The following is a 13,033-nucleotide window of genomic DNA, read 5'->3' on the forward strand; positions in this document are numbered from 1 at the left end:
ATACGTCTGGGTGTGGGGTTCCCGGCCTAGTCCCTAAGGACCAGTCCTTCTCCTCTCCTGCACGCAAGGAGTCAGGGCCTTGGCACAGCTGCAGCCAGCTGGCACCAGGTCCTGGTGAGAGTCATTGTTTGGCCAAAACAGGAAGCCGCCCGAGGGGAAGTGTGGACTCGCCTGAGTGAACCCCTGAAGAATGGCCCCCAAGAAACTTGGGGACGTGCTAGCAGGCACGAGTCGTTTTGCAGCTGTCCCTCCTGCACGCAGGCTGGGGAGGGGGGCCCTCACTCAATGCTTAGGGCCTGGTGCAGAAGACGGGGCTAAGAACCAGGGGACTGGGTTCTAGTCCTGTGTGACCTAGAGCAGCTCACCACCCCACTCTGGACTCATTTCTTTATCTGTAAGCACATGCAAACTGTGCATTTGTAGTTAAATGGCTCCAGGTCTGGCCATCTCGGAGAGCCAGGACCCCGACTCCCTCTGACTGCTGGTTTCCCGTGGTCTTCCAGGGCTTGGTGCAGACGAGGCCCATAGATTGAGCCCTTTCCCAGCAGACGGGAAGCTGGATACTTCCACAGCACTTCACAGATATCAAAGCACCTGTCCTCATCTCACTTGACCCTCCCCTCAACAAATATGCCAAGAGGTACTAAAGTGGGGCTCCGGGTTCCATCTGACAGAGAGGACGCAGAAGCTCAAGCCTAGAATCCCAAACCACACCATCGTTCCTGGACCCAGCCAGGCTCTGGCAGCCCTTGGGAAGCCTCAATGATGAGTTCGTTCATGTAGCTCCGGCTGGAGGCTGGCGGTTCTGGTGGTCAGGGCCTGGGAGCCCAGAGGAGGCAGCAGCCCTGACTGAAGGAGCCATTCAGGAGCGTGACAGGCAGCTTGGGCCTGGTTTGTTTGCTGGGCACTTAGTTTTCTCCATTCAGGCGCTGCTGTTTACCTCCTGTGTGGTCCAAGTCACTCCCCTTCTCTGTGCCCGAGTCCTCCCTGGTGATCTAGAGATGGTCCTTGTCCCGCTGACCCCAGGCTGTGTGGGGAGCTGCTGAGGCCCTCAGGTTCATCGTCATATGGATGTGCTGCTCACTACCCAGCAATGGATTCCACTCCTCCTTCCTCAGAGAACCCCGATTCTGTTGGGATAGTCTCCCCACCCCCAGGTTTAGCCCAAGATCCCAGTTAACCTAAGCCAATCAGCGCATGGCATGCCTGGAGGGGCCCTGATTGGCTGGAAACATGACCCCACTTGTTCTATTTAGACCAAAGAAAAGGACTTATAAGTAAGGGCTGGGAGAGATGTCCTCTGTGCCTCAGTCCTGCTGAATAAGCACAGAGCCCCCCACTGCCACTGGCCACCATCTTTCAAGCCCAAAGAGACTGACAGCCATCTTGGGGCCGCAGGAGAATCAGCTGAAGGTGGGAGAGAATAGCAGGCCTTGTTGTTGAGGACCCCAGGGCTGCTCTGGACCTGCTCTGGACCTGCAGCAGGCAGAGACGCTTTCCTCATGTAGCCCGTTGGAGGCAGGGTTTGCTTTTCCTTGCAGCCAAAGTCATCTGTGTGGCCACCATCACCCCACAGTCTCTGATGCGCAGAGCAGGACGAGTCCGCCCTCCCCCACGTCCTCTCACTGGAGGGCAGTTGCGAAACCCCTGGGCACCCTGCCAGGGCTGAAGAAGACTCGTTCATGGCTTTTTGGAAGCTCTGCATTCTTTCCTTTCTGCTCCTCCAGCCAGAGACAACTCTTCCCTCCCAACAGCTGGCCCCTGGCCGGGGCCCAGGCCACCCCACTGACATTAATGCTGCAAGATTGATGGAGTGGGGAGACGGAGAGCCAGGACCCCGAGACCCGCCCTGGCTGCTCCCTCTGCTCAGCCTCTGTTTCTCCCTCTCCTCTTCCCTCCAGGACCTCGGTCTCTTCACAGCCTCAGGATCACAAAGGGCCGTGGAGATGACCTAACGCAACTTCCATGGGGTACGAAAATAGAAACCGAGACCTGTCCCAGGTCACACTGAGCAGGGACTGGAACCCAGGTGTTCTGAGTTCTGGTTCAGGACTCATCCCCGCCCACCACAGAGAGGTTGTAAGTTGCCATGGCTTTTTCTGTTTTGTATCCCACACGTCTCTGATCTCTTATCTGTCTTTTGTCTCTATTGCCACTGTGCTGATTCAGGAGTCCTGGTCTCCTGACTGGGTGGTGGCCTTTCTAAATTTGTCCAGTTCTCAACTGCAGCCCTGCCTCCCACACAGCAGCCAGAGGGACTGTCCTTAATGTGGACCTGTCATTCCCCTACTTAGCCGTCTAAGGACAAGATCTAGGGTCCCTAACCCAGCTTAGAGGGCCTCATCTGTGAAGTGAAACCTGTGTGCCCACCACTGCACTCAACTGTTGACTCCTCCAGGAAGCCTTCCCAGGTCTCACCGTCTACTACGGGCCTATCATGGAGCCGTTCACAAGGTGAGGGGGTCTGGCCCCGGCATTGCCCCACAAGGGCTTCCAAAGCCAGATCACATCCCTCAGCATCCCCGCCTGCCCTACCTCCCCCAGGTTTCCCCCTGCCTGTTACGCAGTTTCCTCTTGTTGGCTACATGTGATCTGTCCACAGCCTGGGCAGTGACAAACTGAGGGAGAATGAGAGGGGGTTCCGATGCCACGTCCTGAGCGGGCTCTGGCCACCCAGCTCAGCCTGCCCTCTGATCTCACTCGGGTGTGAGCCTGTCTCCTCTGAAGATCACAGACACTGAGAACCAGGCTAGGGCAGGGGCTCTGCGCAGTCCTGGGGGCAAAGCTTAACGAACACTCCCCTCCGAGTGTGGCCAAGAAAAACCCTGAACTTGGAGTGCAGTGCTGGGATTCCAGGAGCTCCATTTCCAGGAATCAATCCTAAGGGGGGGAAATCCTGAATGGGAACAAAGATGAACATGGTAGAATTAATTTACAATAGCAAATCTGGAAACAATCTAGAAGTCTAGCAGTAACTCAGAAGTAAAACACACTAGTATATATTAGAACAGTGAAGTGGTGTCTAGCCATTAAAGTTATGTTTGCAAAGAGTTGTCATGAGTGTGGCGCTATGGTGGGGATGCCGCTTGTCCCCTCAAAGGTTCACGTATTGGCATTTATTTCCTGGGGTGGTGATGTGGAACCTTTTAGAGATGGGGCCTAGTGCGAGGTCCTTAGGTCAGCTGGGGGTGTGTCTTCAAAAGGGGTGAAGATAGCTGTCCTGGGACCCCTTGGTAGTCTCATGACAGGTTTGTGATGAAAGCCGGATCCTGGTCCCACCCAGCTCGCTGGCTTCCTTTTGTCCTCCGCCAGCCACTGCGGGACCCTCACAAGACACTGACCCATGCTGTGTAGATTTTAAGCCTTCAAAGCTGTGAGCTAGTAACCTCTTTTTCTTCATAAATAGCCTACTTAAGTTATTTTATTATAGCAACAAAAAGCTAACACAAGTGGAAGAGTGTAAGAAAGAACACCATACAAAAATCGTATGCGTGGTGTGATCAAAACGGAAAGAAGTGCATGAAGACCAGTGAGAAATACAAAAATGCTAAAAATGGTTGATATTTGGTAGAAAGATTAAAAATTTCCTCATGTTTATACTTTCTTGTGCTTTCTAAACTTTCTGCTATAAAACATCTATTCATTTTACAGTCAGAAAAATTAGACAAGGAGAAAAAGCCAGATCAGGGCTGGGGATGTGGCTCAAGCGGTAGCGCGCTCGCCTGGCATGTGTGCGGCCCGGGTTCGATCCTCAGCACCACATACAAAGATGTTGTCTGCCGAAAACTAAAAAAAAATAAATAAATAAATAAAATTAAAATTCTCTCTCTCTCTCTCTCTCTCTCTCTCTCTCTCTCTCTCTCGATCTCTCTCTCTCGATCTCTCTCTCTCTCTCAAAAAACAGTATTATTAAAAAAAAAAAAAAAAAGAAAAAGCCAGATCAATTTTAGTTCCAACTCTGATGATAACTGGACACATGACCTTGGGCAAGTCAGCCATCGCCTTTAAGACTTCATTTCCTCATTTGTTTATCTGTTCTTCCATTCCTTCATTCCAGAAATCTCTCCTGAGAGCTTCTTCTGTGTCAGGCCCTGTGCTGGGCACTGGAGACCCAAAAATGAATCAAAATCTAAACATATGAAAAGTTGTTTAACCTTGTTCCTTCCTAATCAGAGAAATGCTGATTAAAACTAAGCCAAGATTCTTATTTTTCCATCTTACAAAAATCCAGAAGTTTAAGAATGTACCCCATTGGAAAAACTGTGGGAAAACAGGCCCTCTTGTATATTGTCTGGTGGGAATGTGAAATGGTGCAAGCCCTACATGGAGAGGAATTTGATGAGTTCTAGCAAATTTACATATGTACCCTTGGACCTGATAATCTTGTCTCTAGAAATCTATTCCAAAGACTCACTGGCAAAAAGAAGACATATTCACAAAGCTATTCGTGGCAACACCATTTGTGATAGTAAAAATCTAGAGACCGCTCAAGTATCCACTAGTAGGGAATTGTTGACCACACAATGGCACTCTGTGACCAGCCAAGGGAAGGTGGCAGATCTCTGTCGGTCACAATAGCATCGTCTCTAGAGTTCAATGTTAAGTGAAAAAGGAAAGTGGAATAAAATGTATTAAAAAGTGCATTATTACTTATCAAAGAAATGGAAAGGGATACGTAAAGGCATGCATATTTTCTTTAATTAAAAATCCGCTAAGATAAAATAAATAAAATTTTAAAATTACTGTCCATGAGAAGAAGGAAGAAATGGGGTCAAGAGAATGGAGATTGAAGTTAGATTTCTCTGAAAATACCTCATTTTGTAGAACAATTTTAGAGCCAGGTAAATGTTTTGTATAACAATAAAACAAAATCAAATCAGAATAAAAACCAGAAGCATTCCTTCCAAATCAAAAGCAAAATGAGATAAGTTAATGTGTATATTAAGTTGGTTGCTTCATCATGCAAAGTTGACTTACTTCAAGTGATTTAGAAATCTGGTAATTTGACTGTAACTTGATTTGTAGGAAATTATACATGCATATACACATAAACACATACATATATACATAGAGATATATTTATCTATCTGTAGTCACTAGTATGTTGTACATGTAGCATATGTACCTATACTAGACTAAAAAAGTCTAGAAGTAAGACAAACCAAATAGTTTTGAGCACCCTTAGCACCAGATGTAGAGAGAGATACGTGATCTCTAAATACCATTTCTCACTAAAAAGAACCAGGGCTTCTTGGGCTTCTTGGAAAAATAGCTGGTTACATATGCTGGCAGAGAATGCACAAGACAATTCTGAACATTTTGTCATACCAGAAAGTGAAGAAGTTATAATACTACTAGGGTCTGATCAAAAGGACTCAGAAGCCAATTAAAAAAGAGATCCTCACGGGTCAAAGATGGAATAACATGGGTAATAACAAATATAATAACTACAAAGGATAGAAACCTTTCAAATGAATTAAAATACAAGATAATGGTTCAAAACCCCAAACAAAACCTACCAACAAAAAAATCTTAGCTGGTCGTGTTGGAGAATGTTAGAGAATCAACTCATTGTTTGGGCAAATGATAAGCAAGGGGAGAGCAGGAAGTGTTTATCCTGCCTGAACAACTGTACCTCAGAGAAACCAAAGAGTGGAGGAGAGAAGTTTTTCCTCTATAGAAATATTCCAACTAATAAATGAAGAAGTAATATAAAATAAAAATACTGTTGCTTACAGATGCCTAATGAAATAATAAATATAGGCAGAGATCATCAAAGATGGAAAGCACAATATACAACCAGACATTCCGAATACCACTTCTGAGGGAGACACATGCACCTCCTGTGGAATATTCTTGCTGAAACTTCAAACCTGAATCTAATCAAGTCATTAGATCTCACTACTGATTTATAGGAAACACAGGGGGCTGAAGGACATGCCAAATAATGGTGACGCAGACAGAAAAGTCAAAAAAACTGCATGAGACAAACAACCTAGTTTATTTAACAAATAATTTCAAAGAAGAGTAGGAAAAACTTGAAAGAGATCATTGCAACAACCAAATGCACTGTACTGACCCTCTTTGGATCTTAAGTTTAAAAAAAAAAAAAACCCAACTTTAAAAGACCTTTTTAGCCAGGTGCGGTGGCTCACACCTGTAATCCCAGCGGCTCAGGAGGCTGACGCAGGAGGATCACGAGTTCAAAGCCAGCCTCAGCAATAGTGAGATGCTAAGCAACTCAGTAAGACCCTGTCACTAAATAAAATACAGGGGATGTGGGGATGTGGCTCAGTGGTTAGTGCCCCCCCCAGTTCAATTTTTCTGGTACCCCCCGCCCCCCCAAAAAATACCTTTTTATCTTGAAGCGTTGTTTTAAAATCTGAGATCGTATGGTTACATTGCTTTGGAGCTTACTCATTTATGATGGTGATCTTGGTTCATTTTAAACATCTGGACTTGGCAAAGTGAAAATTAGCAATCCTATGTTGGTCTCAAAAAGTTTTTGAAATTTTAATGGTTTGTTCAATTCAAAAGTCTGTGAACCATTGTGCCAGACACCAGCCATTTAATAAAATATATCAAAAAAGAAAAAAATAATAAATAAATAAGAGACCTTTTTATGAGGTAGTTGGTAAAATACTACTGGATATTTGATCATAAAATTCTATTATTCAAAACTTTGGCAGGATACTGGTAATCTGATCACAGCTTTATCTTTTAGAAATACAGATTACAATATTTATGGATGAAATGACTTGATGTTTGGGATTTGCCCCAAATAATCCAACCAGGGGAGACTTTGAATGGGTGCAAGTCAGAGCTGGGAACACATGGATTCTTGTACTATTCTATTTTTGTTGTATGTTTGAAAATTTTCCACCATAACCTGTCCTCACTGCTTTCCTGGCACTAGGGGAAGACAGACATACAGGCCAAAGAGATTCTTTCCCTCCAAGGTAGGAGGCTGGGAAGGGAGATCTGAAGTGCTGAGCCTTCCCTGAGGGAGAGTAAGAGGGGATGTGCAGGGGAGGGAGGGGCTCCCAGCAGAGGGAAGAGCAAGAGCAGATACACAAAGGCTGTGTGGTCAGGGGACACAGTCATCTCTGCCCGAGGGAGCAAAGGGACAATCAGGGGGAGCACCTGAGATGAAGGTGGGCATGCAAAAGGCCCCAAACTCCCAGCCAAGGAGCCTGAAAAGGTTGCAACCAGGGAGGGACATTGTGGACTCTGCCTTAGCAATGTCACCTAGGCAGCTGGGCAGAAGTTGGACAGAGAAAGAGACCTGAGTGTGTGAGTGAGGAGACCAGAGCCCCAGCTAGGTATCTCCTGGAGAGGGATGAGGAAGCCCAAGCTGGGAAGTGGCCCAGAACAGAGGCAGGACACAAGTAAGCATGTTGCCACAAGGAGGAGGCCAGAGAAGGAGGAGGCCTCATGGAGGCCAGTTTCTGGCTTGGGCAACTTGGTGGGTGCCAAGGGTTTGTTTTTATTTTGCTTTTTTGTTGGTTGGTTGGTTGGTTGGTATCAAGAATTTAAACCAGGGGCACTTAACCTATTTAAAGACAGGGTCTCTTGAGTTGCTGAGGCTGGCTTTGAACTTGTGATCCTCATGCGTCAGCCTCCTTAACTTAGTAGATGTTAGTACTGTTATTAACAAGGGTATAGGGGGCCAGATTAGGCCCCTCTATCTAGTGCCTTGGTAGAAGGCAGGGGCCTGGGTTCTGACCCTAGCTCTGCTGTCTGGCTGTGAAGCCAGGCCATGACTCTGCCCCTCTCTGATCCCATGTGTAAAGCAGAGGGTAGAAACCTCAGATTAGGGTTTCTGCAAATTCATCCTGGGACAAATGCGCGTCTAGCCCGCGTATGCATCCTTCTTGCCTGAGCAGGGATCACGAGGTCTCATTCAGCCTCACTGAAAATCCAGTTGTGTGATGTCAATGGCATTTCCCTTCAGAAAAAGGAAATGAGGTTAGAGAGCACATTACCAGGAAAGGAAAGTGAGCTGGGCCCCACCCTCTCTAGCCCCGTGCCCCACCCACAGCACGCCAGGCCTCTCTGCCTGGGGCCAGGGAAAGGACCTAGAAACGTCCTGGTTCAGACCCAGGCAGCTGTCTGACAGCTTTTTGTTCTGAGCAAGGCTGAGCTGCTCCCAACAGAGTCAGCACCTTCTCTGGTGCCTGTGGCCCAGATCCAGATCCCCTCAGGGGTCTGAAGTCACAGGAAGCTCCAGGGTCTCATTAAATGTCAGCAAGGCCTAAAGATGAGTTCTTCGTTCATGCAGAGATAGAGGCCATGAGAGAAGGGACTTGGCCAAGGTCACGGGGCAAGTCGGAGGAGAATCCAGGTACAGGGCATCTGGCACCTGAGTCAGGTGATCCCAGAAAGCCTGTCATGCTATAGGTTTCCCAAATGGCCCTGTTGCTGGTGGATGTCCCCAGAAAGTCCCTCTCCAGTTCTAACCATCAAGTGCCTTTGTTAACGCAACCACCCTTGGGCCCTTAGCTTGGGGCCAAAGGAACATTCCTTAAAGTACTGTAGTGCACTAAAACGAAAACGAATAGCAATCTACCCAACATAATTGCTATATGCATTTGAGTTTTTAAAAAATTAAGTATAAATTTGGTATACTCAGCAAACTGGTCACTTGAAAAATCGATCAGTTGACAAGTTGGTCATCAAGTGAATATACCTCAAGGAACTTGACCTAGCGTTCCTGTGGACCCCACCCCTACCCTCCTCCCAATTGTGACCCCGTGGTGCAGCCCAGAGGCCAGCTCTTCTCCCTATCCTAGCCCTCAGCACAGGGCCTACACGCAGCAGGGACCAGGCCTTGGCTTAATCATTGCTGAGTAAACTGTAATTTTGTGTTAGACCTTACTGTCCTAGAGTCAGAGGGGCCATTAGCAAAGGGAGCCCTGGTCACCCTGACACAGTGAAGTGACAGGGTGGGAAAAACCCTCATCTTTATTCTTGCAAAAGTCAGCTCGGATCATACTTTCCACTGTGCCCCCTGCAGGGAGGGCGGCTGGTTCACCCTCCCACGCGCAGGGGCTGGGGGTTTTCAGGTGAAGTGGAACTAGGTATTTGTGTCTCTGCACCTTTGCAAGGTGGCTCTGCAACAAGAGAGCCAGAAAAGTAGTGTGTGTCATGGTGTGCAGCGGCGGTGAGCTTGTACAGGTGGAGGTGAGGGTGCGATTGTGCATGCAGGCATGTGTGTGTGGATTTGCACACACATGAGCAAATGACTGTGGTGTGTGCTGCTATTATATATGCACGGATACTTATGTTTCTGTGTTGATTCTTGTTGGGTATGAACATATGTAAATCAAGAAAATAGGGATACTCACGTTTATACCTGCACACCCATGCTTGTGTGAGCGTCTGTATACAAGCTTCCACGGTGTGAATATATTATGTACCTGCTTTTCCATGGAAGTGGGTAAGGGTTGGGTGTATGTAAATATGCATATATTTGTGCATGTTTGTACTTTTTGTAGAAATCGTGGTTTTGTATTTATGCTAATCCATTTAAATACATGGGGCGTGTGAGTGTTTTGCAAGGTATATGTGTACTGGTATATGGACAGGAGTGGTGTGTGTGTGTGTGTGGCGGGGGGGGGCGTGTGTGCTGGAGATCTGTGAATGTGTATATAGAGGCGTATTTGTGTGTGGGAAATGTGCTACATCAAACGCAGTACATGTGGTGTTTGAGCACATGTGTGTGAGCAGATAGCTGTGTACACACACACGGACACACTCTCACTCACTGACACAAACATATTCTGGTTGTGCTTTTCTTCCTTTTCCCCTTGGGGAATTACAGAGCGTCTGAGTCCTAACCATGGCTGGTGGCTCTTCCAGGAACATGGTTTCCTGGGCCCAAAAAGTAAGAATGGCAGAGGGTCCCATGTGAGCCAAGGAGAGGGTAGGCCTGAGGCTTGGGCTCCTCTAAGGACTGGGTGGAGGTCCCCAGGGCCACTGCTGTGGAACGGACTGGTGTCAAGGGCTCGGACACTTAGGGCCTCTGTCCCCAAAGTGTGCCCTGGGTGAGTGACTTGATTTTCAGTATGACCCTCAGTGGCTTTCAAAGCCTTTTAAAAAAAAAGAAGTCGTCAAAATAAAATCTTACAAGTCTCCCTTTGTGGAAAGCAGGTGACAATGGGAAGAACTCTGGCCAAAGCTGGCTTGGGGTGGACTCAGAGGGGTCTCCATGGACTTACTTCTCCCTGGCCTGGGCAGTTTCCATTCTAGTTTCCAGTGTACAAACACCCACACCCACAGTCTTGACTAACCCTGTGACCCTCCTTCTGTCTGGGGAGGACGAGGGCACAGTGATCAAAAGCTCCAGCCCTGGTTCCATTCCTGCCCACTTTTCCAGCCAAGTCACTTCCGCCTCTTCCAACCTGCCTCACAGACTCACCCGAGAAGATGCCCAGGAGGGGTTCAAGCAGCATCGGGCGGGAAGCCAGCAGCCTACAGGTGTGGGCTACTGTCTTACTGTCATCCCCAGCTTATAAATGGGGAAACTCAGGCTCTTCGGCTTTGTCCAATGTCAACCTGGCGACGCTGGAGGGAAGAGAGGTTCATCGTCATTTCAGAGGCCCAAGTTTCGCCATCAGAAGTGCTCACTTGCTCTTTGAGGCTTGGCCAGGCCATGGTAAGCCCCACGTGTGGTTCTGTGGTTGGCCACACAAGCCTAAAAGTAGCCAACAGGAACCAGGGAGTCCCCGTGGTAATGGCAGAGGCCCATTCTGCTTCAGCTTGCTCTGCCCCCTATACCTGAGGAGGTCCTGTCTCCTGAGGACCTGGGTGATCTGGGTCCAGAGCACGGTGCGCCAGAGACAGTGCTGAGCTCCCAACTGAGCGTTTTATTTCATTATTTTCTTTATTTTATTGTTGTGTTTCTTAAAGTCTGTTATATATAGGTGCATCACTTGGCCCGGCTTCCCTAGGCTCTTTTTTTTTATGATTTTGCTGAACAGATGAGGAAACTGAGGCTCAGAGAGATGCAGAGATCTGCCCAGGGTCAAGGAGCTTCAAGCCCTCACCCCATCGTGCCTTCCTTATCTTACCCCCAGGAAAAGTGGGTTTGTGGGCAACAGAAGGGCCTTCGGAGCTACGCAGACCTGGTTTGAAACCCAAGCATTCCTGATGACTCCTGTGACTTTGGTAAGTCACCTCACCTCTCCCAGCCTCAGTTTCCCCACATGGTGGGGATCCAAGGACTTAAGACCTGTCGTGCCCCATGTAGGACCTGGCACGCACTAAGTGCTCAGTACACAGCCATCCAGTCCCGCCCCGTCACCATCTACAGCCATGCTTTCAAAGGTGGGTGAAAGGGGAAGTACTGGTCAAGCCCCCAGAAGAATCTTGCCAGGACAGTGACGGAGGACCACTAACAGCCTGGAGAGGAGGTCCCTGTGGGCAGATGGTAGTTTCCCCAAAACAGCCTCATGAATATTTCCAGTTCTACGCTGGAAACTTGTCATTCCCTGTCAAGAGATAAGCCCATCCCCTTCCCCTTGAAACTGGGCACACCTCTGTGACTGCCTCAATGAACAGGATGTGGCAGGTGTGACACTGCACAGTTCCCTAGGCTAACTCTTTTTTTTTTGGTGGGGAGTCGGGGGTTGGTAGAGGGCTACCAAGGACTGAACTCAGGGGCACTCGACCACGAGCCACATCCCCAGCCCTATTTTTGTATTTTATTTAGAGACAGAGTCTCACTGAGTTGCTTAGCACCTCACCATTGCTAAGGCTGGCTTTGAACCCGTGATCCTCCTGCCTCAGCCTCCTGAGCTACTGGGATTACTGGTGTGCATTACCTTGCCCAGCTTCCCTTGGCTCTCTCTCTCTCTCTCTCTCTCTCTCTCTCTCTATATATATATATATATATATATATATATATATATATATATATATATATTAGATGTTGATGGACCTTTATTTTATTCATTTATTTATATGTGGTGTTGAGAATCAAACCCAGTGTCTCACACATGCAAAGCAAGCACTCTACCACTGAGCCACCACTCCAGCCCCAAGGCTAACTCTTAAAAGTTGATGTAGCTTCCAACTGTCTATCTGTTGATCTTTCTCCTCTCTCACAGGATGCTGGCCCTTGGGATCCAGGCACCCGATTGTGAGGATGCACAAGCCACGTGAGATAAAGCATAAGCCCTGTAGATGTCCCGCAGCCCAGCTAAGCCAACAGCTCTGAACAGCTGCTGAACATCTCTGCAGGCAATTGCAGCTCCATAGTCCCACCATGTCCAGGAAGGTCAACTGGAGCAGAGGCAACCTAGCCCCCAGGAGTCCCGCCCAAATGCAGATTAGAGAACAAAATAAACGTCATCGCTTCAAGCCACTCAGTTTCAGGTGGCTTGTTACACATTGCCAGGCAACAGGAATATCCTCTTCTTCCTCTGCAGCCCTTTTACTGTCACCCCTCAGCCAGGTACAGGTGAGCTCCTCCTCATGCCCCACCCCAGGCCATAGGTAAAACCTGGGGTCAGTCCTCGCATCCACTCTGTGCCCTCGGTACTGACCCTCAGAGCCCAGCTCTGCCCTCTATACACATCCTTCTATGTCAAACGGGCATCATACCAGTCTCTCTCAAGAGTTGGGGTTTTAATCAACTGCCTCTCACATAGTAAGTGCTCATTGAATAAATACAGGGATGTGAGGCTTGGGAGGAAGGAAGAGGAGGAAAACACTGCCTGTCTCTGACTGGGAGGGAGGGGGAGGGAAGAAAGGAGGAGCTCTGAGTAGGTATGAAGTATCAGGCGCTCAGCTCTGAGGGATCCGAGGAGGACCTGCCCTCCAGCTGCTCACAGACTGACCAAGATATGAAGGAAATAGTCTAGGCGGTTCCTGGCTGACTCTGGTCAAGGGTGAGTGGGAGGGGAGAGGAGAGGACAGCAGGCAGGAGCCAGGCCCAGGAGGACTCTAGGGAAACCACACCAGAGCTAGTGGGCTTGCAGCACCTGGGCGTCTGGCTCTGAGACATCTTAGAAACCAGAAGATTCCCTTC

At 48.3% G+C, this 13,033-nt stretch overlaps 1 long non-coding RNA gene across 1 annotated transcript; it reads left to right on the top strand.

Annotated features, from left to right (window-relative positions):
- The first annotated feature begins 2,326 nt into the window (after positions 1 to 2,326).
- LOC308642000 lies at positions 2,327 to 12,619 on the top strand. The gene is made up of 3 exons (XR_014020478.1): positions 2,327 to 2,454; positions 11,079 to 11,169; positions 12,111 to 12,619. It is a non-coding gene; the product is annotated as an uncharacterized lncRNA (long non-coding RNA).
- The last annotated feature ends 414 nt before the right edge of the window (positions 12,620 to 13,033 follow it).

This window comes from Spermophilus citellus (genome assembly GCF_964194105.1).
Source record: "Spermophilus citellus genome assembly, chromosome: 2".
Lineage (NCBI taxonomy): Eukaryota > Metazoa > Chordata > Mammalia > Rodentia > Sciuridae > Spermophilus > Spermophilus citellus.